The sequence below is a fragment of the Aulonocara sp. 'chitande type north' Nkhata Bay genome, linkage group LG15 (assembly GCF_057382095.1).
Source record: "Aulonocara sp. 'chitande type north' Nkhata Bay isolate Kocher_YH1m ecotype deep benthic linkage group LG15, A_spYH_male_GT1.1, whole genome shotgun sequence".
NCBI lineage: Eukaryota > Metazoa > Chordata > Actinopteri > Cichliformes > Cichlidae > Aulonocara > Aulonocara sp. 'chitande type north' Nkhata Bay.
In genome coordinates this window covers 18,653,157-18,676,687 of record NC_141358.1, presented here as the reverse complement: position 1 = coordinate 18,676,687, position 23,531 = coordinate 18,653,157, and the positions used below count along the sequence as shown (strand labels likewise).

Genomic DNA, 23,531 nt, shown 5'->3' with positions numbered 1-23,531 from the left:
CGTATAACCTTCCACACTAACTCAGCATTGTTCAGGAGAGTGTTTACATTTTAGAAACAGCTGATATTGGAGAAGGAATTTGACATGAAACATCACTGTCATTAAAATTGTTGCATGTTTTAATGCAAAGACAACATCAGAAAACCATGTGTCAATAAACTGCAGTTCTTCGAGTGGCCACAGGAGGCTGATTCTTAATATGAGTCAATCTCTATGTTAAAATATCCAAATTTAGAGCAGAGAAGAATATGTTCCTCTTTTCTGTGGATACTGTGCCTCTTTATAGCATCTGTAACCCTCTCACTGAGGCTTTGTGTTATGCATTTACAGGGTTAGTCTTTCCCGCATAGCAAAATTGGTATGGTCCAGATCTAGCCCACACAATGTGCTTACACTTGGCCCACATACTGCAAAGAATGACGGTCCTTTGGTGGCCCAGATCTGGTTTGCCAGAGGTGACCCACACATGGGCCACCTCTGGCCAGTTGCAGACACACTGGTGGTCCTGTGGTAGCCCATGTATGGATTACCTCTGGCAAACCTGATCTGGGCCTCCAAAGGGCCATTATTCTTTGCAGTATGTGGGCTGCTGGCCCTGTGCTGGCCCAGAACAGTTTCAGCTCTGGCCCCAGATGTGAGCCTAATGTGTACCATAATCAAGCCATGTAATAACAACATGTGCCGGAACATAATAGTGCAAAAGTTCAGACAGGGAATTGCCTGATTCGTATACAGTGCTTTTCTACTCTCCCAGATTACTCAAAGTGCTCTATACAACACTATAAAACCCACACTAGGTTTTGGATAAAGTGTACACTCACAAACCTGTCAAACCTGCATTTGAAACGTTGGCACCATAGCAGTATAGTATTGCAACATGACATTTGGGTCTTCTAACTAAAACAGGAAAATAGGAACATAAATAGTGCCATCATTGCCAGACTGGCGCACATCTGGTTGACATACACCCTGCCATGACACCAGTCAGTCAGAAGTGCCAGCTTGATGCCGGATCTGGGCCAGACCTGTTTTCTATGAGCTTGGGCCACATAAACCAAACCATAATCGGGCCAGATGTGGCATGCCATCACATAAACAGTGCCATCTACAGCACTAGCATTGCAACATGGCATTTGGGTCTTCTAACCAGAATAGGAAAGTAGGAATATAAATAGTGCCATCATTGCCAGACTGGCCCATATCTGGATGACATACCACTTACCATGCCAGATGTGCCCGCTAGACACCAGATCTGGGCCAGACCTGTCTGCTATGTGGGTTGACAAACAAAGGTGGTAGCTGTCTGCTAGATTCATCTTTGAAAATTTTGACTGTCATTCTGTCATATTTTTACTCTGTTATGCACTAGAGTGAAAACAGGACAGCATCCTCCTTGCAAGCAGGAGAAATTAGTGGTTGCCCCATGACTGACTTTTTACCACATTCGATGACCAATTGCAAGTAGTTGCAGCAACCAGCTGTTCATCCAGTGGTTCAGCGTACAACACCCTCAACCTCTGCATGACCACTTTCAATTGCAAGCTAACTGCACGGGTCGCCTGGTGGCAGCCTGTATCCAAAAAATTGTGGTCTGATTTGGACTGGCTACAATTACTCTTAGAAACAATTCTCTTTGCAATAGGGCACTCGACTCTACTCAATTAGTTGAGTTGAGTTGAGTTGAGTTTTTTTTCTGTATATTACTGTGTTTTCAAACAAAACAAAATAGAACAAACTAACTAAAAAATCCCACCAAAAACCAACATATAACCTATGATTTTTTTTATCACAAACAGATTGCATGTAATTGCACATTTGACCTTATTGCAGACTGATTCAGTCTTATTGGCATTTTATTACTATCCCCATGGACCAAAGTTGCTTTAAAGCTGGACGTTAACTACGATCAGTCCTTGTCTTCAAAGCAACCTGTTCAAAGGCAACAAGATTGCAAATGTTGCACAGCTGCAGTAACTTTGGTGCTGGATTTTCCAGCTATTGTTTTCTCTAACATGACTGGATGTCTGTTTCTATGAGATGGACCTATACGGTCTATGGCTGATTCTCTCTTGTCAAGCTTGCTATAAGTGCGTAATGTATCACTCAACTTCTTTATTTAAAATATTGTCACCTCTGGGCCAAAACAATAGCTTAGGCAGTGATGCTAAAGTCAAACCATCGAAAACCTAATGTGTGCCATTACTCTGTCTTTTACATAGTCTATGATAACATCAAGGATTAGTTGCCAGTCCTTTAACAAAACCAGCAGCTATGTATAGATATTGTGGGACTCTTATGCATTGAACATTGCCTTTTTCGAAGCTGGTGCCTTAATAATCACTGAAATCAGTTAATCATAAAGCTTAAACTGACGTTAATTTAATATTTGATGTTAACATACTTTGAAGACCCAAAACTTTTAGTTTCCCAATTTCTTTAAAATTAAGCTTTCTTCAAATTGCATCCTTTCCTCCTTTATCATTCGCTGTGTTTTGTTATACAGACTACAGTATATTTGTGGTGAAATGTCAAGTTGTAAACAAGTATTGATTGAATGTCTGAAATGTCACATTTTGTAGCATAATATTTCAGTTTTCATAGCATCAAAAAACTACACAACAGAGCCGAGACACCTTTGTTGTGCTCTTGGCAGCTGTAACGTCTGAAAGGGAAGAGGATAAGGAAGCCAGCGCTCTGTTGACAGTACAATAACATCCACAAAGAAAAATCATCATCAATTAAGAATAATGTCACTGGTGAAGACTTGTGCTTCATAAATGCAACAGAAACACAATTATGGTTGTTTTTTCGCCTCCCTTGCTATTGTGCTCTATCTGGAGTTGTGAATCAATGCATCTTTTTGATCTTTCTCACTCCCATGTATACAGCAGATGTGTGTGCCTGTGTGTGTGTGTGTGTGTGTGTGTGTGTGTGTGTGTGTGTTTGGGTGTGTTTCCTCACCCCCAGGGGTGTCTGTATAATGATAATATCTCACAGGCCCCTCCATGGGTTTGAGGCCTTATTATCAGAGCAGGTAAAGTAATTTCTCAGTCAGACCAATGTTCCACACTAATTCCTCCTCTATATGTGCATCTGTGTGCACGCGCATGTGTGTGTTTTTGGTTGTGTGCACACATCAAAGCAGTACAGAGAGATGAGCCCGATAGTATTTCTCTGATTAATTTAGTCATTTGGGATACTCTGTTAACTGGATTACACTCCGATGTGTTGATATGACCACATAGCCGTGGGTTCTCTGAGCATGTGTGTGTGTGTGTGTGTTGATGCACATGCCGATATGCATGCATTAAACAATTATCAAAAAGCTCTGTGTTTCATTCCACTTGTGAGGTCCAGAAAGCGTACAATGACATATAAAGAGCCTCTGACTGATGAGGGAGGGAGCTTTAAAGTAGCTGTGCTTAAGAGGCTGTTCTGTAAATTGACTTACCAGTTAAGTGATGAGACATTCATTCAAAGTCATTCGCGTGTTCCAAGTAGCCTGATAATCACAACAAATTACCATTTGTTTTACTTCATTCATTTAACCCGACGTGTCAATGTTATCCCATTTCTTTTTGTGATGGACTATCAAAGGGAGCTTAAAGGAGCAATTAACTAAAACACTAGAGTCTGAGTACATTTTGAGGGTCGATGCAATTGTGGGTTTTTAGGAAACCCATATCACAATTACGATATAGATATTTTAATGTATCTAGGGTAAGATCGGCTCATTGTTTATAACTTTATTGTCAGTGTATTCCCACCAATTATGTAGCACACGACACCAAACACCTGTGTGTTCAGTTATTACACTGCTCTGCTATGTGGGCAGTGCTCAGGGCATCGAACTGTGACATAATTTCAAAATTACCACAGGCATCGTTTTCCAGGCCATCATCTGGGCATAAAATAATGCAGTTTGGTAAAAGCTGCTGGGGTGTCTCAGTTATGCTTTAGGAACACAGGGCTATTTCTCATGACTCGTCATTTTTTTTAATGTGAAAGAATATTGGTCTGAAGGGGCGTGTTTTAGCCCAAACTACAAGTTTTTAGTGCCTAAACTGAACCGGCATGCGGATATGAAACTAAAAAGTGAGTTTAAACGAAACCAAACAGCTAGTGGAACAATTGCGAAAGAAAGAACAAAAGTCCAAACTTCCAGCCTTCTCCTTTATTTTCTAAAAAAGAAGACATTTATCCTGGTGGCCAATAATGCTGAGATTCACATGAGAATCTGTTGCTTTCATAAGTTTCATATTGACTCATACTGCACATCATATGTAATCTGATAAAATCACCCTACCAGGGGCATAAGAGATAGCTAGAAGAAGAATATACTACTGCGAAGTGTGTATTTGAGTTTCAGGAGCTCAGTTCATTAACTATAATCCCGGATCATGTGATGACAACTTAAATAAAACGTAAAAAGTAGTTGAAATCAAGTGGTTAGTGTTGTATTTTGTAGCTCTTCTCTGAAATGATCCGTCCGTCTGAGAAAGAATCTGGTCAGTTTAACAACATTGAAAGGATTGAAAGAACACAGAAGACAACTAAACTCAGTGATTCCAGAAGTCTTTCCTTACTTAAGAAAAATAACTTCACAGTATATCTAACCAAGTCAAGAACACTCTACAAAGAAAGGCTTGCCACTGATAAAGTATCTTTCCAAGAGACATTTTTATGAATGGAAACACAGGGTCTTTATAGCAGGATAGCAAGGACTAAATCACTGGTGACACTCAAGAGGGGCGGATTAGACTTTACTGTAAATCATCTGAGCCTGAACACTTGTGAAAAAAAGGATTTGAACAGATTAAACCAAGATTTGTACCAGAATGATGTGAAAAGTGTGAAGAAGGAGAAAAGCAGCTCATAATCCGATGCATGTAGCACCATCTCTCAAACACGGTGGAGGTAATATTATGGCATGGGCATGTATGGCTGCCAGTGGAACCGGGTCATTTATGTTTATTGACAATGTGACTGCTGATAGAAGTGTACGGGCTATACTCTCTGCTCAGACTCAGAGAAACACTGCAGAACTGATCAGAAAACACTTCACAGCACAAATGGATACTGACCCAATGCATACTGCAAAAGCAACACAGGAATTTTCCAAGGTAAAGAAATGCAATACTTAAATGAGCAAGTCAGTCATGCAATTTCAGCCCAACAGAGCATACTTGCCAGGTATTTAACACAAATGTGAAGGCAGACAGGCCCCAAACCAAACAGCAGCTAAAAGTGGATGCAGTAAAGGACTAGAAGAGCATCTGAAGTATTTGGTGACGTCCATTAGTTTTACACTTTAGGCTTTAGACTGCAAAGAATTTTCACCCAAGTAGCAATAAGTCTTTATATTTAGACTCCTGTTATTTTTTCTTGTTATTTCCGAGTCTCCGAAAAATATAAAATTAAAATGAAATATATAAAATTAAAAGTTAAGTAAACTGTTGAAATACTTTTGTTTGTTTTCTTAAAGCTTTAAGTCTTCACTTACATCATATATTACTTTTTTGATTTAAAATTCACTGTGGTGGTGTACAGAGGCAAAATTACTAATTGTAGTTTATACATGAGCATCTTTCAGCTCTGTAACTCTCTGTTGTTCTCTGTAGGCTTGTATTTGCCAGGGTCAGTAAGAGTCAATTTAAATCCCTCTTTAAAATAACCCTTGCTCAATTTCTCCAGCATGTTTCCTTTTTTACTGGATTGTGGCGACATTTGACTTAAAACCAAGGGATTTAAATTTGGCTTTCAGTTGATTACCTGATTTGTTGTGTTTAGGCACCAAAACTATGTATTCATGGCCAGGTTTTGGTCACATTGCACTCTTTTATGTGTGACATAGCTCTGTTGTATGTGCTTCAAGGGTACCAAATATAGCTCTCTTTAAAGCTGGCAAACCAGCACATAACACTCATTATAATTGCACTTCTTCACGAGACTGTAAGAGGCTGCTGAACCTTAAAAACAGTAGGCCTACAGCCTACACATACCACCTCTTTTGTTGTTTTCAGTGGGAAGACTATCTTGATGCTGTAGGATGATTGTACAGATGAGGGATGGTGGAGAATAGATATGGTAAATTACTCATGTGTAATGATTATGTAAATTGTTTTATTAATATATGTGCACTAAAAAAAAAGTTGCCAATTGCTGATACGTCTAAGCCAGAAAGCTGAACTCCAGTGCACATTTTTCCACAAAGTGCCCATGGTGGCTATTTACTTTTTTTTTTTTTTTACTTTTATTGTACTTTATTGGTCCCCGTGGGGAAAATCCCTCTCTGCATTTAACCCATTCACTCAGTGAAGCAGTGGGCAGCCATTGGGCGCCCGGGGAGCAGTGTATAGGGATGGTACCTTGCTCAGGGGTACCTCAGGGTAGCTGTTCAGGGGAATCGAACCCCCGACCTTCCGATCATGGGGCCACCACTCTACCTACTGAACTATCCCTGCCCTAAATTTACATTGAGGAATGATTAAGGCAACCGATTTTAATGTGCATCTTTACGTGTGGGGACTGCATTAAATACCATGAACCTCACCGAATCATCTGTAAAAGGTTGCAAAATGGGAATTCAAGTCCAGTTGTCAGTAAATGTGTGAAAACAGTTGTGTGTAGGTTTGAGTTTGTGTGCTGTGTCAAGATGCATCATGGCAGACAACCAGTGAAATGCAAAGAAAAAGGGAGAGAGAGAAAGAGAGAGAGAGAGAGAGAGAAAGTGTGGAGTGGGTTAGGATAACAGTGAGGGGCAGAGAGACACCACGAAGGAGAGAGCGCGAGCGCACGAGGAAGAGAGATGGTAGAGTGGCCAGAGGGCAGTGTGCATTAGAGTAAGAGCCTGATTGGCTCTGACCTTCCTCACAGCCAGCTGTCAGCCTCTTAGATACAGACACACACACATGCACGCACACATACACACACACAGCATAGAGCACACAGCCTGTTACGGCCCTGCAGGCTCTGATTACCATATCAGCACTGTCTCATTTGCATAAATCCCAGCACTCTTAATTAGGCTTCATCTCTCTCTTCCTCTCTTTACCTCACTCTCATTTTCAGCTCTTTCCCTGCACTTTTCTTCCTCTCTCTCGCTCTTCCTCCATTTGCTTGCAGATATGAGCTGGGGTTTAGGGTTAGAATTAACAGATAGGAGGGTCCATGACTCCCAATTAGTTTAGTGCTGATTAGTCTAATGACAATTTCACTTCATCTACATGTATTAGCACACCATATTCTTTTACTGCTTCTGTTCACATAAACATTATCTGCAAGGAATTTTCTCTTTCATCTTCTCCCCTCTCTCTTCCCTTTTTCCCTCCTTTTTATTTTACAGGTGTTATGGTCAGAAAGGACAATGAGCTAATTATGGCCAGAAGTAAACTTTCGTACCTGCTATAAATGAACGCGCAGAACCATTAGCTTTGCCTGCATGCGGTGGAATTAAAATAACTTGATATTGTTTTGGTGCGTAATTACCTTGAAATTATTTACATGAAGCTCCAAATATAAAGATTAATAATCAAAAGTTTATTTTTCAGCCAAACAGAGGTCCCAACATGTTATATTGCAGATCAAGGTGTCTGAATTAATAGTGGATTTGGCGCTTACATAACACGTAGGAGATATATTTGCAGACCTGCAAAGTGATTGTGAAGAACACATACGGAAATACACTGTCTCAATATGTGTCTGTATGAATGACTCAGCAAATTTTTGAAAGTGTCAGACACGTAAAGATATTTAACATTCACATTTCAGTGTTTTTTATTTGGTTCCTGCAGACAGACACAGCTACAGATGCCTCACGTGCCTCAAACAGTTGAGCAGCAGATGGAGCGCAGACAGCAAGGTGAAATATCTGAAGTAAAACTACACTTAGTTGGTATGATTTTTTTTAAGGAAAAAAAAATGAGAGTTTGCTGAAGATATCTGATTTTCTTTCATTCATCAAACCCCAACACTGACATTCAACTTGGATACTATTTTAGCGTTAAAAAACTTTAAAAAAAAAAAAAAAAAAATTATAGCTAAAATGTACTACAAAAATAAGGCTTCACACATGCTTTGCATCACTGTCATTAGAGGAGCAACACTAAAGAACACCTGGGAAACTAATGTGTTCGGAAAATCACAGGATTTGACAACCCGAGAATGTGGAAGTCCTGGAAAAAAGCTCCAAGAACTGTAGGAACCTAATAACAGCTTCTGTAAAATATTCCATCAAAATGTTTGTTTTTTGAAAGTGTTAAGTCTGATTTTACTTTTAGTCTTTTGATGATGTTATGATGTCAAGCACAGCAACTGGGGACCAAAGGTGTTGTGCATTCAACTGCTACCCAGTCCACACTGCACCAGACCCCTGCAGCCCATCCTGCAGGTGGATCCAGAGACGTGGGCTCTCTCTTAGAGACAGGGTCATTTGAGACTGACTGCTTCTCCAAAACAAAACCAACCAATTGAGGTGGTCTGGATATGTAACTAGAATGGACACCTCCTAGGTGAGGTGTTTTGGGTATGCCCAACTTAAGGAGACCCTAGAGCAGACCTAGGACACAGTGAAGACATTACTTCTACTGATGCTTAGACTGCTGCCCTCTAACCCAGGCCTGGATGAATGGATGTTAAGAACGTTTAAAAGGTTCATTGTAAGTATTATAATACAAATAAGGCACTTTGTGAGTGGAGTTGATGGAACTGAGTCATGCAAACTCCCTGACTCACACATATGTCCCAAAACCACATTATGCTCTTTACAGTTGAGAAAGACCAAAGTGAAATTTCCATTTGCTGCATTTTGTAAATGATCTTTTTGTTTGTTTTTTTCAGGTATGCAACTTCATTATAGTTACTAAAAAAAAAAATTAACTGAATAAAAATGAAAACTAGGTAGTCACAATGAATGTTTTTAATATCTGTTTAATTTTTAGTTTAGTCTTAATTAACTATAATGAAGTTTACTAGCAATCAGAAATGAAGCACAACTAATGATCATTTGTTTTCATAGTAGTACTCTGTTAAATGTTCCACACTTAACAACTTTTTGCATGCAGCCTCATCCTAATACTGCTTTCAGACTGGAAATGGTAAAAGCAATCATGGCAAACCACCAAGACAACCGAGTCTTTCTGAGTGGAGTCCAGTTATATATGTTTGCACAGTGTTAGTGAATGAGCAGAATGCAATACAACGTTTTAATGTTGCTGTAGACCTTTCTTGCTGCTTTGGGGCACATATCCAAATGCTTTTCAGTTAAAAACAGGGAAGGTTTAAAGTGTTGTCCATGCTGGTTTTGCACCATTTTTTCAAAAGCAATTTAGTTAATTGTGACTTACAATCTATTTGTTTCTTATATATCTTTTAAAGCATTATTCTATAGTGGATCTTGTTTGTGAATGTAGACACGTGAATGATAATAGATTGGGGGGAACTAAATCATATTCAGCTTTGGTGCCTCACTCAGCCGGAGGTGACCCTGATCTGTAAACCCCCAGTATGTCTGCCAGAGGGCGTGTTACATCACCTGAAAGCCTACAAAAATGGACGTGGAACTCAAGACCAGTTTGGTAACATGTTATTAACCTAACTAGGCTGCCTGAGAAGGATCTAGATCAAAGAACAGGACTCGGACAAACGGTGAAGGTTCAACTACATCTACGTGATCTAAAACTCAGGTGCACACACAGATGGTTTTTGGGGGTCCAGGGTGGAAACAGGGGGAACTCAGGGAGACTACTGAAGCTCTGAATGCTGAATGCTGTGTGTGTACACCGTATGTGTGTGTTGTTGGAGGAAGGTGTGTAGGGGGGTTAAACACAGCTATATTCTGTAGATAACAGGATTAGCTGGGAAGCGGATAATAAGTTAGCATTTCCTCCCTGCGGCACTCTCTCCTCTCTCTAATCCTGCAGCTTTGATGTCCCTGCTCCCATCAGGTATCTGGGCTGCTCTGGCCCCAGGGCCCCGGGGGCCTCCAAATGCTCAGACACTGTGTGTTGTATTTGTGCGTGTTTGTGTGTGTGTGTGCATGTGGGTGTGGATGTCTGCCTGTCTATGTGTGTGTGTATTCAGTGTCCTCATTAGTTCTGCCTGTTTACTAAAGTTGGCTTCTTGGGATGAAATCTGCTGCACGGCCGCTCTGCCAGAGATCTGCTCACTATTTACAGCTCGCTCTCCCTGCCAGGATCTGACCCGACAGAAAGCTGATGAGGCATTTTGTTCTGGGCATGCAACATCTAAACAACAACAATAAGCCAACAAACAATAATTTCAACACCAAAGCAAGGCAGAAATTTAGAGCTTTACAGGAAAATAATAAGATGGGATTTTCCTTTTTTTTTTTTTCAAGATTTCAGGCTCCAGTTACATTATTCCATGATGTGCGGCTGGGAATCATTGAACTGCGATCACTTTTCAAATCACGTTGTTTATCGTTGTTTGAACTAAACTGACTAGGTTTTTCCATATTTATGGACATGAATCTCCGACACGAGTCAGAAAAATGACTTCACTGAAAGATTGTGAATGTTGTTCACATTGTTGTGACAAGCACCCCACTGTCATGTGTGGAAAAGACAAAAGTAGTGTGACTTGATACCAATGATTGTTTATAAAATACGGAAAAAGCCACCCATTGGTTTGTAATGTTTATTACATTGTGGCTCAAGAGTTGGGCGTTCGTCTTGTAATCGGAAGGTTGACGGTTCGAGCCCCGGCTTGGACAGTCTCGGTCGTTGTGTCCTTGGGCAAGACACTTCACCCGTTGCCTACTGGTGGTGGTCAGAGGGCCCGGTGGCGCCAGTGTCCGGCAGCCTCGCCTCTGTCAGTGCGCCCCAGGGTGGCTGTGGCTACAATGTAGCTTGCCATCACCAGTGTGAGAATGGGTGGATGACTGGTTGTGTAAAGCGCTTTGGGGTCCTTAGGGACTAGTAAAAGCGCTATACAAATACAGGCCAAATAAGTCTCAAAGCAGCCACGTTCCTAACATTGCTAGCCTGTAAACATGCTCATTTCTGCTGTAAAATTGTGAATTGTAACATGGGAGCTTGTGGCCACTGATTTGGTTTAAAGCGAGCCAAATGGCCACTTGAGGAACTGCAATTTTTAATATTTCTGCAGTGACTTGTTTGACTTGGGTGTGCATACAAAGGCATTTCAGTGGCATCAGTTTCACTTTTCATCTCCTCTGCCTAGAGTATCAGTAATCAGCCATGGCTGTTCCTTAGTCATCTAATGGTAGTAGATTAAAAGCTTTCATCTATTATTTTTTTAAATTGACATATAAGTAAGGTAAGAAGTAAGAAACTTAAGATATTCATACAGAAGCAACTAGTTGATAACTAGTTAGCCAGGCCCTATGATGCCACCCTGCTTTATTCGACTTTTTGCTCTAAATGGGACCGTCATTGAGTGATGTACTGATATTTGCTGATATCATGGATTAAGTGAGCAGTGGTTTGAATTCTGCATTTGTGTGGCCTGTGAACTACAACTTAAACTGTAGTAGAAACTATTTAGCAACACTTTTGTTAGTTAGCTTTGTGCAAGCATACAATTCTAGGCTCCATAGTGCAGTAGTTTATGCATTCACCAAAAAAGCAAATGATCATGTTCAGTCCTGGGAGGAGACACATTCCTTGTGGGCTGCATCAGGAAGAATATCCAGTGCACAAATCTTTACAATCGAACCTTCAAATACCCACTGTGATGATCCCTCATAAGTAAGGGAGTAGCTGAAAGCACTATACACTGAAAAAATATTTATGCCCAAAATACTGACTAAATTCTCTCATGTAATTTTGTTACATAAGTACAATTTAAAACATTACATTTGAAGAAACCTGGTTAAATAAAACTCACTTGATTTTTATGCATTCACTTTATGTTTATTTTTCTTTAAAGTTTATTTGAATGCTTTATTTGAATAAATAAACTCAGAATTTCTGAGTCATGTTTATGAGGGTCAATCATTTATTTGAGTGTAAAATATTAGCAGATAAAAAAACTCTGATGTGATTTTTCTTCTTGAATTGTAAAACTTTGTCCGAGGCTCTGTTAGAGTTTTACTATTGAATTAACTTTCTAACAAATACATTTTTTCCTTATTCGGTTTCCAGACTTAATGATAAGTTAATGATAACCGGCCCATGGAGCTAGGTTCTTATTAATTGGACAGATTATATTGGTATTAACCATATTATTCAGTTTTCTTCTTAGCTAAGATCACCGATGTCAAAGCAATCCTTTGAAGCCAGACACACTCTGCACCATTTTGGGGATAAATCATCCCTTCCTAATTACACGTCCCTGTATTATTTCCATGACATAATAATTAATCAGAAAAAAGCCCTCCTCTTTGGCTATAAAGGATAATGCTGAAGGCAGATTATCTTGGACCTTTATCTTATCACCATATGGAAGTTATATGATCTCTATAGCGTTGTCAAAGTGTTTACCAAGAACAGCACGCTTCAGTGTGTGTGGTTGTATGTGTGTGTGTGTGTTCTGTGGGAAGAGAGAAATTGAGTCTAGGAGTGTGTGAGTCTAATTAAAACGATGAAAATAATTACTGATACAGGCTGACAGACAGCCTCGCCCTCAGACATCCTCAGTAATTAGTTAATTAACCAAACGCAAATTAGCAGCAAGAATTAGTCAGCCAGGCTTAACGGAGAAGATGGTGAACCCTCCTCTCGCTTTCTGCTTTGCTACTCTTTGCTCCGCCTTTGCTATCGGAGTGTGTTTGTGTGGCGTTTGTGTGTGTGTGCGTGCCTGCCATGCTACACTGTTTTTAAAAAGTTAGAAATAGGGCACATCTGCTTTATTACACTTTATCGCTACTTTGCATGACACAGTCTCTACATAGCATGTAATATTTTTTCTGCCTAAGTCAATTCATTCAAATTAAAAAGTGATTTCAGGATAATGAGAGAGTAATTTTCTCAGTTTTTGCCTTGAAAAATTGGGATACACAGAGTGAACATTTGCATCCCTTCCCCTTCAAATCCCCCTAAACATCCATGATTATAAAAATGCTAATTTAGGAATATTATTGCAATTTTCTTTTAAGAAATTAAAACGTAACTTTAGACAAAGTCAGAAATTACTGAGAAAGCATTCCCTCCGCTGGACATGACAGATATTTTAAAACATGTCCACTTCCTCATCATTCCGGCTCACATGATCCAAACAAGCCACTGTACTGCAGTTACCCCGAGGCCCTGCAGGTCAGAAGTACAACCCCTCAGATCTACCACACTGAAGTCAAAATGATTACGTGAGCAGGGATGAATATTCGCCCACTGTTGGCTCCAGCGGGCGAGTTGATGCTCGCTGCTGGAAGTGACTGGTATTCCTCTTGTTAACACTCACTTTGACTTGCCTGTGGCTCATTTTAAGGAGGAACTCAGAGAAAACAAAGCTCCGACTGCACAGTGAGCTCCAATCCTGACTTAGTATTGAATGTATATACAATCTGAATAAATAATCCTTGTGACTTTCAGTTTGTCTCATCAAAACATCCCAAAAGTTAAAATCCCAGACTGAATTGATTCTAATGTCTAGCAAACTTTTGCAACTGTAAAAATATTTAAGTAAGAGCGCTTCTTTTTTTCCAGAGCAGTGTAATATGTCATTCTGACATGAAATGCTACTTACCTGATGGTTTGACACCACCTGGCCCTCTGTGTGGTTTCAAACTACACACATTTCAAGCCCTTGGCATTGTTCACACTTCACTGTCCTTTAAAAACACAGCAAACAAATCAGACTTAACCAAATGGAAACTATTTCTGGAAACTGTTTTACTGTCTTTTCTGTAAATGCTTTTATTTTTTGTTCGATTGTGATGTATTCCTCTCCTTTGTAACTGGTGCTTTTGCTATGGTTTGCTGTCCTCTGCTTTCATTTAAATTTGAATAATTATTATTGGACAAAAATTGGTCCCTTTTCTAGACCACTACATTTTGTCCTGTTGATAGAAACCTCTAGAAATGAGCCATTGTGTTACAGAGTTTTCTCGGTTTCCCTTTGGGTTTAAATATACTCTGTTGGTTTTTTGATGTTTGAGTCCTTTTCTTGTTTCATTTAAATCTTTAGTTATTGTTGTTAAGTCTTTGTAACAGTGTTAGATGTTTCCTAGTTTTGTTACTTCCTGTTTTATTTTGCTAGTCTGTTGTTTTGTGTGCGTTGTGTTTAGTTTTGCTGAACTCTCTGTCTCGTTGGTTTGATTCTGTTCACCTGTGTCTTGTTTTCCCAAGCTGTGCTTCCTCCCCCAAATTACTTCATCTGTGTACTTAAGCCCTCACTTTGGTTTGGGTTACTGCTGTTGTTGTGTCCCATTGTTTGTTCTTTGTCCGTAAGCATGTGTGTTTTGGCTGCAAATAACCAAATAAAGGTTAGTTTTTGATTTTGCCACTCTGTTTTAAAGTCTATATTTGGACCCCCTTTCCACATCCTCATCCTTTATACATGACACACTGGTGACTGATGACTATACATGACAATTTAATCATTTTTAAGTATTTTTATTTAAATAATTTTGGGGTTTTCTTTACCTTTCAAAAACTGATTAGAAGCTACTAATAAATGTTGTCTTGGTTGGGAATAATTGAATTAATTCTAATAAACTGATTTTAAAGATTTGTGCACTGGAATGGCTAGGTCTTAACATTAAAATAAACAGCTGTTGTGGATGACTGATGTTTAAAATTCTCAAAAGATATTTGGGTCCCCCTGCAGTTTTTTTTTATTAAACAGACGTTCTTTAATATTGTAGTAGTCAGTAGCTAGAAAGACAAAACAAACAAGCATTACAAACATCTATACACAGATAAATACATTCATATGCAAATGCATTGATGTGCAGATGGAGTAGAAAATGGTTTTGTCATTGGGCATATGAATGTAAACATGGAAAATGTATGTGTATCATTGTGTCTGTGTGTACATGCATGCTTGTAGCTTTAGGGTAAAGTCAGTGCACATTCAGGTCAGAGCTGTCAATCAACTGCCAAACTGTTGTGTTCACTGACTTATAAAAAGAACATAAGGCAGTTTTAGTGAGTAGCAAGTAGAAAAGTTTCTGACCATTAAATGCTTATTTAGCTGTTTTCTGCGTTAGTGTTTCTTAACGTACAGTATCTTACTGCATAGGTCTCATTCATAAACGGAAGCATGTGGTAGAGGTGGGAGCTACCACATGCCCGCCTGGATTCCCTATCTCTCCCAAGGACACTTCAGCAGGTAGAGAGGGGGGGCAAACCACCAACCTGGCAGTTAGCGCCAATCCATTCCACCTGGGCCACAGCTGCCCAGAATTTTCATCACTTCCTATGAGGTAGAGCACCAGAACTCGGTTAAGTTACAACATAAGTTAGGCTATATTAGAAAAGATCACCATATGAGTAAAAATAGACCACCTTACAATATAAACACATGCTTATGGGATACATGGAGTGAACATTGCTCAGTTTTCTTGATCATGGAATGGTGACTCACTTCCATCAAGGATGTTTTTTGGCAGGGAGGATAGTCTCTTCAACAAAAGTAAAACATAGATTTACTGTCACATTATCACAGTTCATCTCACTTGTACCTGAAGGCACACTTCAAAAACAGCAAAGTCATGTGTGTTTTCTTAAGCACTGTGCTATTTTTCACTCTAGAAACCTTTAATTAAATCTAAACTCCTGCTAGCAGTCACTGTTTATTTCTGGTAACTGCAAAGGTAATCTTATCCAAACCATACAAGTAGTTTTGGGTGCATAAACTTCATCATAATTTTAGAGGTTGTTTTGTTTTTGAACACACAGTCAAATGAGCTGCTTTGTTGTTTAGGTATGAGGATTTTTAGACTGAGAACTGATCTAAAAGCACATATCATTTACATCCAGCTTGTTTCTATTGTTTATGTCATCTTCGCCTTTCTCCCATCTTTTCTCCGTTGCACTCAGCTGTGTCTCACTTAGACTACAATTGCTTTAAAACAGTCTGTAAACAGCACAGTTTTTCTGGTGGGAACGTCGCCTGTGTTTCCATTCACTAAGCAGCCAGCAGCCAAAGAGCTGGCGCGGTGGGATTCAAACTGTTTCTCCAGGGACTCACACTGGAAGCTCATCGACACAAAACCCAACACCAAAAATTTAAAGTAATCATTTTTGACAGTCGCTAAAAATATGAGAAACAACCTCAGGGGGTTATGCGTGTCAATATTTTTTCGAAACAGGATAAAAATTATCTTGTTTTCCTTTGTTTTAAAAATGTCATTTTCTTAAGTTTTGGACAAAAGTGGTGGCATAATATGAATGAGAAATTATGGTCATGTACATTGTGCAGCAAACAAACAGTGGTGAAATTGCTAGCAATCAGGTTAGGACCTTGAATTGGTATGTGAAGTAGACAAGAGGTTTATTTATGTATTCATACCAACAAGAGACTGTGGTATACTGATAAAGCTTACATTTTGGCCAAGCAACAAGGAAATATGTGTTTGGATTTATGTTTTTTGCTTCCATGGAAGCCCCCAACACTTCAACTAAACATTTACTGCCAATCTGCAGCACTCCCAGTGAGACAAATATCAGAGAACATTCCTTTTACTTCATTTGGGATTGACAGTTGAAATGGGAAAGATTCCTTTGTCTATGGCTTTCAGCTGTTTGTGTCAAAAAGGCCTTTTTGTATTTATGTTGATACTTTTATTCTTGGACTAGAGTGACTTTGAAGGGTTTACAGTTGAAAATAACCCTTATTTGTGGTCTTGATTCATTGTCTATCTGAAAAGAGCTGTTTTCCTTTAACATCATCTTCCCTTTTCATCTAATTTTCATCTGATTGGCTACATAGGGTTTTAACAGCAGGTCAGTGGGGCATCTGGGTTCACAGCCAATTGTGCGCTTGAGGTGACCATAAATGACATAAAAAAAAGAAATAGTAAAAGTAAAAAAACATTATCTGAAGCCGAATCTGAAGTGTGTATCCTTAGCTTTAAAATATATATATGTATATGTATGTATGTATGTATATATATATATATATACATACATACATACATATAAAAGAAAAGAAAACACCCAGCTCGCCCCTGTGGGCAGTCAATCCTTCAAGCTCGGGTCCTCTAACAGAGGCCTGTGAGCTTGAGGGTCCTGCGCAGTATCTTAGCTGCGCTCTTCTGGACAGAGATCTCCGATGTTGTTCCCGGGATCTGCTGGAGCCATTCGCCTAGCTTGGGAGTCACCGCACCTAGTGCTCCGACCACCGTTACCTTCACCCTCCACATCCTCTCGAGCTCTTCTCTGAGCCCTTGGTATTTCTCCAGCTTCTCGTGTTCTTTCTTCCTGATATTGCTGTCATTCGGAACCGCTACATCGATCACTACAGCCGCCTTCTTCTGTTTGTCTACCACCACTATGTCCGGTTGGTTAGCCACCACCATTTTGTCCGTCTGTATCTGGAAGTCCCACGGGATCTTGGTTCGGTCATTCTCCACCACCCTTGGGGGCATCTCCCATTTTGACCTCGGGACTTCCAGGTTATACTCGGCACAGATGTTCCTGTACACTATGCCGGCCACTTGGTTATGGCGTTCCATGTATACCCTGCCTGCTAGCATCTTACACCCTGCTGTTATGTGCTGGATTGTCTCTGAAGCATCTTTGCACATCCTGCACCTGGGGTCTAGCCTGGTGTGATAGACCCCAGCCTCTATATACAGTTTGGTTTTCACACACATATGTATAACCAAATTATATGCAGTTTGTTTATTTGTGTTCATTGAGCATGTAAGCTATAAACAGAACTTCGTTTTGGAAAGAAAAGAAAAAATAAACTATGCAAAATGAAGAGGAATACACTTAAATATTGCGTCACCTATTCTAATTTAGTTACATATTGAAAATGAGAATATTACAAAAGTAGTCTGACAGTCATTTTGTGGTTGTTGATGCAAATTGTATATCCATCCATCCATCCATTCGCTTCCGCTTATCCTTTTCAGGGTCGTGGGGGGTGCTGGAGCCTATCCCAGCTGTCATAGGGCGAGAGGCGGGGTACACCTTGGATAGGTCGCCAGTCTGCTGCAGGGCAAAATCGTATCTATAACTTGGAAATTATTTTGTTATTAATATGGCATGACTCCTATCATATACAGTATGAGGGAACTTTCAAGCAACTTAGATCATGAGCTGGATGCATAAAGTTCTGTGTGGCTTACACTCTGTGTAGGCAGATAGGCAGAAGAGTAGCGATATATTCTTTAAGTCTGATTTTTAAGGCCTAAAATACAATTATACGTGTGCAAGAACCTGATATCCACTTTAATCCGTAGCTGTGAATTGATATGGAGTGTCCATTATTTGTGCATAAAAACACTGCTTGCACCACAAATTCTCATACATGAAAATAACAGCGATGAAGAAGTGATGACTCTCACCAGGCGCAAAACTCATTGCCTGAGTCACTCATTGGCAAAGCGGAGAAAAGAAATTGTTTACATTTTTGAACTTCTTGTGGAATAACAAACAGAACAGGATCTGCTGAACGAAACAAGTAGTAGAGAGTATCAGCTCTCTGAGTTCAGGAAATGCCACTGATAATATTAATAATTACAGCATAAATAATAATGAAAATAATATTTTAGCACACAGTGAAATTAAAAAAATTAAAAACAACAATACAAAAACTGAATGGACATGAAAACATTTCATAGGTTTTCATGTATTAACAAAAACATAATGATGACAAATTCAAGCTCTGTGAACTTGGCTGTCTTGTTTTTTGATTTCTGTGTCATCTTCATTTCACTGACTCGGCTCTAAAAAAAAAACATGTGTACATGTAATCTGAAGTATGTGTGAGGTACGCGCCGCATATTGTTCCTTTATAAATAAATAATGTGCGGGAAAGGTTTTTGTGCAACCGCATCATTTATACATCTGGCCCCAGGTAGTGAAAGGAATACTTATTTTGTGTTTCCTATTTGCATTGTCATTCTTTCTGAGCCTCAGGGTAAAGCTGATTCTAGAAACTCAGGGTTCAAGATGTCCGAGATGTGTATCTGTGAAGTTCTTTTTGTACTGGAAACGCAAATCCTCAGCAAATACTGAAAAGAAAACCAGATATACATGATAATGCGACACTGTGACCTCATGCTGCACCCAGGGGCTGGATGCTTGCTAACTTGCGTCTCTTTGTTTCCATTGGCTCGGCTGCCATCGACTTTGCCCTAATGTCAGAGGTATGACATGACCTGCAGGCATCTGTTCTCCTTCCCTGGAAGCGTCGGACAAACACACGTCATAAACATCGCACACACTTTTAAGACACACACCCCCCACACCCCTGTCTTGTGGTATTTCTCGGGTATCCACGGCCAGTGTCCTGTGGTGTGTCTCCTGCAGAGTAGTGTATGTTTTGTTTATGGTCAGTGACATGCACAAGCACTGTGGGGCCTAACTGAATGTGAGCACTGTCAGAAGAGATTAGCGGCATGTGTGTTTGTGTGTATGTGTTGGCTAGTTGACTGGTAGGGAGACACCAGTACAGATGGGGGCTTCAGATGTGATGAGCGTCATTGCTGGGCCTTCTCCTGTCCTCTTGGTTCAGCATCAAGAAAAACCCTGCTGCTGCCATCTAAACTAACACAAACAGCCCATCGGCCACACCAGTGTCCCCTTTGTCTCCTTGTCCCTGTGTCATACACTCTACCTCAGATACACACTGAGTTCAGTTGATACGAGTCTTAAAAAGCCCACGTTGTCTTTTGTGGACCGAAACAGCTGATAGATCTTGCCTTGAGTGGATCTTTTATCACTAAATCAGATTTCAACTGCAATTTAAGTTTCCAAGAATCTGTGTTGTGTTTGTTTGCTGGGAGAGAACACTGATTATCACAGCTAGCTTAAGATATTATTTTCATACAAAAAAATGAAGATAAATATGAGGAATAAAAGCAGATATGCTGCTGTTTTCTACCAAATTCCTGTAAAAATTGTTTACCTTTTAGAAGAAGTTTGGTAATTTTATTTATTCAATTTTCACCCAAGTTTAATTGAATTCAAACTAGGAATAACTTTGTCCTCCCCTGAAAATAATCCCTATCCATTTATATTCATTATCACATTAAACCCAACATATGGTGGGTGTTCTACATTAAATATGCATCCAAACAAACTGAATTATATACGTCTCATCAGAGATTAAATGTCAGAGAACTGATTATGTCCTCCCTTAACTCACAAACTTGGCTGCACACACACACACACACACACACACACACACACACACACACACACTGGTAAAAGTGTTGTGATGGTGGGCTCGACGCTATAGGGGTTGATGGTTAGTTCATGGCCTTGCTCACTCGATCAGACTAGGCATTTTGTCCAGACACTGAACAGAGCCCTCAATTGCCCTTAGGCCAGATCTCTCTCTGACTGTCTCACACACTTTGTGAGCCAAAGAAGAATCCTTATTATGTTTGTACCTAATAAAAAAAACAACTTTTTTCCATCCTTATCATATCCTCCTCTATTACAGAGTATCACCCTCCTTTTTTGAATCTTTTTCTACATTTTGATATATATATTTTTAAGTTGATCATGATCTTTAATCTTTCACTCTAAATATACATAATAAATGCAGGTGAATGAAACACATGTTTGATGACCAGATGTGACTAAAGCTTAAAAGCAAATTTACCTAAAGGTTATTCCTACAGACTGTATATGAAAGATGGATGCGTCCACAGTGATATCTCTCATTGGTGTCTGCATTCTCTGCATTTTCAAGGCCATAATGAATAAAAGTTTCTATATTCTGTCTCCATGTAATCTGTCAGATATATCACGTGTTGGTGTACAAGTTATCTTTTGCACACTATGCTTTCTGTGACTGCGGCAGATAAATAACTTCTATTTAGAAATATTCTAGGGTTGCAATCCCTCTGAATTAAAAACATATCATATAGACTGCTGTCATGTTGTCTGTACTTTTGTTTAACCCTTTTGTAAATGTAAATTAAGCTCATTAAGCTAACCTGGTGGTGTGTATCCTAATTTATTTCAGATTTCCACAAGAAGCTTGTCAAAAGCGGGATACCATGGCTGATTGGATTTGGATCTGGAGTCTAAGATGGATATTTATAGATCATTGTGGGAAAAATGCATTTCCAGGATCTCCCATGGTTGAGAGATGAAGTGGGCTAACCTTTTGGACCTCAGACCATCTCCACTGTGATACTCAGGAATATACCACAATGTTTAAAAGGTGAGACATCTAAAGTAAATTACTGTAATTTGTAGAAAAAAATCTGTTGTTTCTCTGGTCTAGAGATTATTTATTACATAGCAGATTAAATCAGTGTTCCTGGAAAACCCCAGGAAAAGATTAAATTGAAAGGCAGGGGTCCTCCTGAGGTTTAGTATTGTAACTGTTTTGCCAGGTTTAAGTTCCTGTCTATAAGCAGAGATTAGCACACCAGATAAAAGGATGGAAACATAGGGTGGATATAGAAATAAGCATTTTGAACTTGGGAAACAAGTCTGGTAACGTAAACCCCAATGAAGAGGTGGATTTCATATCTCCAAATGGGTTTAAGATGAGAGAAATATGGTGATAAAGCTTATAGTGTTTTGGATGTTTTGGTACAATATATATATATTTTGTTTCCACACAATTTAACCTATTTTTATGGTGCCAGAACTAAAGTACTAAGTTATCTGCTAATATCCTGAAACTGTACGGGTGCAGCACACAGACACAAATACGTGCTAACTGTTGCCGAGTAACAGGCTAATAATAGAAGAGTCACCAAAATTGGAGCATGAACTTCTTTGTAATATTTGTCAGATAATGGGCCAAAAGGCAGCAACAGCACAAACCGTTCCAGCTCAGTAATTCAGAGGTAAGGTCACACAGCTATCAGCTACATCTCCTTGTGTCAGGACAGCTGTCAATCAAAATGGCTGCAGCCCTAGCTTTAAGCCTAGCAGAATCCAAATTCACGAGTTTAAAACAGAAAGAAAGAAATCCCCAAATCATGCGAGTGTCATGAAGATGGACACTCCACAAAGTCCAAAGCTTTTTAAAAATATAAAAACAACCTGGAAGCTTTTTGCTTTGATTTATATGCACATTCTGTCTAAATTTCAACAAAAGTGGTAGCATTAAAAAGCTACAGTCAGGTTAGATCAGCGTCTGGATCAAATAGTAAGACGAGAGGGGAAGTAGATTGATAAAGAAATTGATAACATAAAGCAATTCATGTGTATAAGCTTACAAGGAGGAGGTCCAGCAGGTGATGTCATGTATCTGACATGTCACAACTTTCATGTTGGAACCACTTTTCAACCAAGACTAAAGTCAAGGAAAGACAATCAGCTAACATTGAAATATTTGCTAAACTCACTGCTCACAATATAGAGTATAAACTGAGTTTCACATTTTTAATTGCTGTCTGAATGTATGAATGTTATATTCATACAGTGCATACCATCGAGTTTTACATTGGAAGAATTCAGAACAACCCCCCACATGTCCCCAGATTGGCAGTTCAGCAGTTAAGAAGACAGATGAACTGACAGGTTTCGAAGTATTAATTTCCTTCCTCTTCACTGAAATCTGTATCTGTGATCAATATCTTGTCTCATGTCTTTTCTCCTATTTTCTCCTTTTGAAAATGAGGTCCTGCCCCCCTGTTGAAATTTCTGTAAGTGGTATGACCCCAGCATACCTCCAACAGCTAATAACTAATAACTGGCTACCAGGGGACTGTGTGTCTTTCGGTGGGGGAGGGTAAATGGGGAGGTAATAATGCACACACAAGCTCAAGTTATGTCGAGGTGATGTACATCTACTGCAGTAATCCTCAACTCTGACAGATCCACTGTGATGCCTTTGATTTTTCTAAACTGCATATTCTTTCCATATTCCTGTGACGCCTTAATTGTTTTAGATTAAGACACATCCATCTACCATTAGTAGATTTTACAGGCATTTTTTTCCAGTTAAAAACATCAACAACTTCAACTTCAATGAATATGATGTTATCGCAGCCTGTGGTAAGATGACTGATATCCTTCAACTATCCTCTACATTCAGTATGTAGCCCTCTGAAATTTGTCAAACTTTTTTGTTTTATTCAATTCAAGTATTTGTTTTTGGGGGAAATGAAAAAAATATGAATGTACAATTAAAATATCTGAAAATGTCTATTTTTTACACAACCTCATAGTACATGTACACAACAGAAATGGACCCAGAGTACTTTAGAGGCAGGTACATTTAAAAAAAAATGCACTTTTAAAATACATGAAAAGCTGTGTTTTACTGTGTTAACTAATTATTGTGGAAGGTAAAAATCACAGTGATTTAGTGATCATTAAAATGTGTTCAGAATTTGCAAATTGATAATGCTTCACCTCATAGATCATGACACACTGCTGTCTTCTACATAAGCTGCCTTTATAAGTTAAAATATCCGTATCATTACTGGTATTGGCAGTACTGGTCCTGTATTTACTTGG

General features: G+C 39.3%; 1 long non-coding RNA gene across 1 annotated transcript in view; it reads left to right on the top strand.

The window, feature by feature from the left end:
* LOC147312912 (uncharacterized) overlaps positions 1–21,221 on the top strand; it is a 48,388-nt gene extending 27,167 nt beyond the window's left edge. The window contains exon 3 of the long non-coding RNA XR_015125110.1: positions 21,073–21,221. This is a non-coding gene — a long non-coding RNA (uncharacterized LOC147312912). The remainder of the gene's footprint in view (positions 1–21,072) is intronic.
* Positions 21,222–23,531: the final 2,310 nt, after the last annotated feature.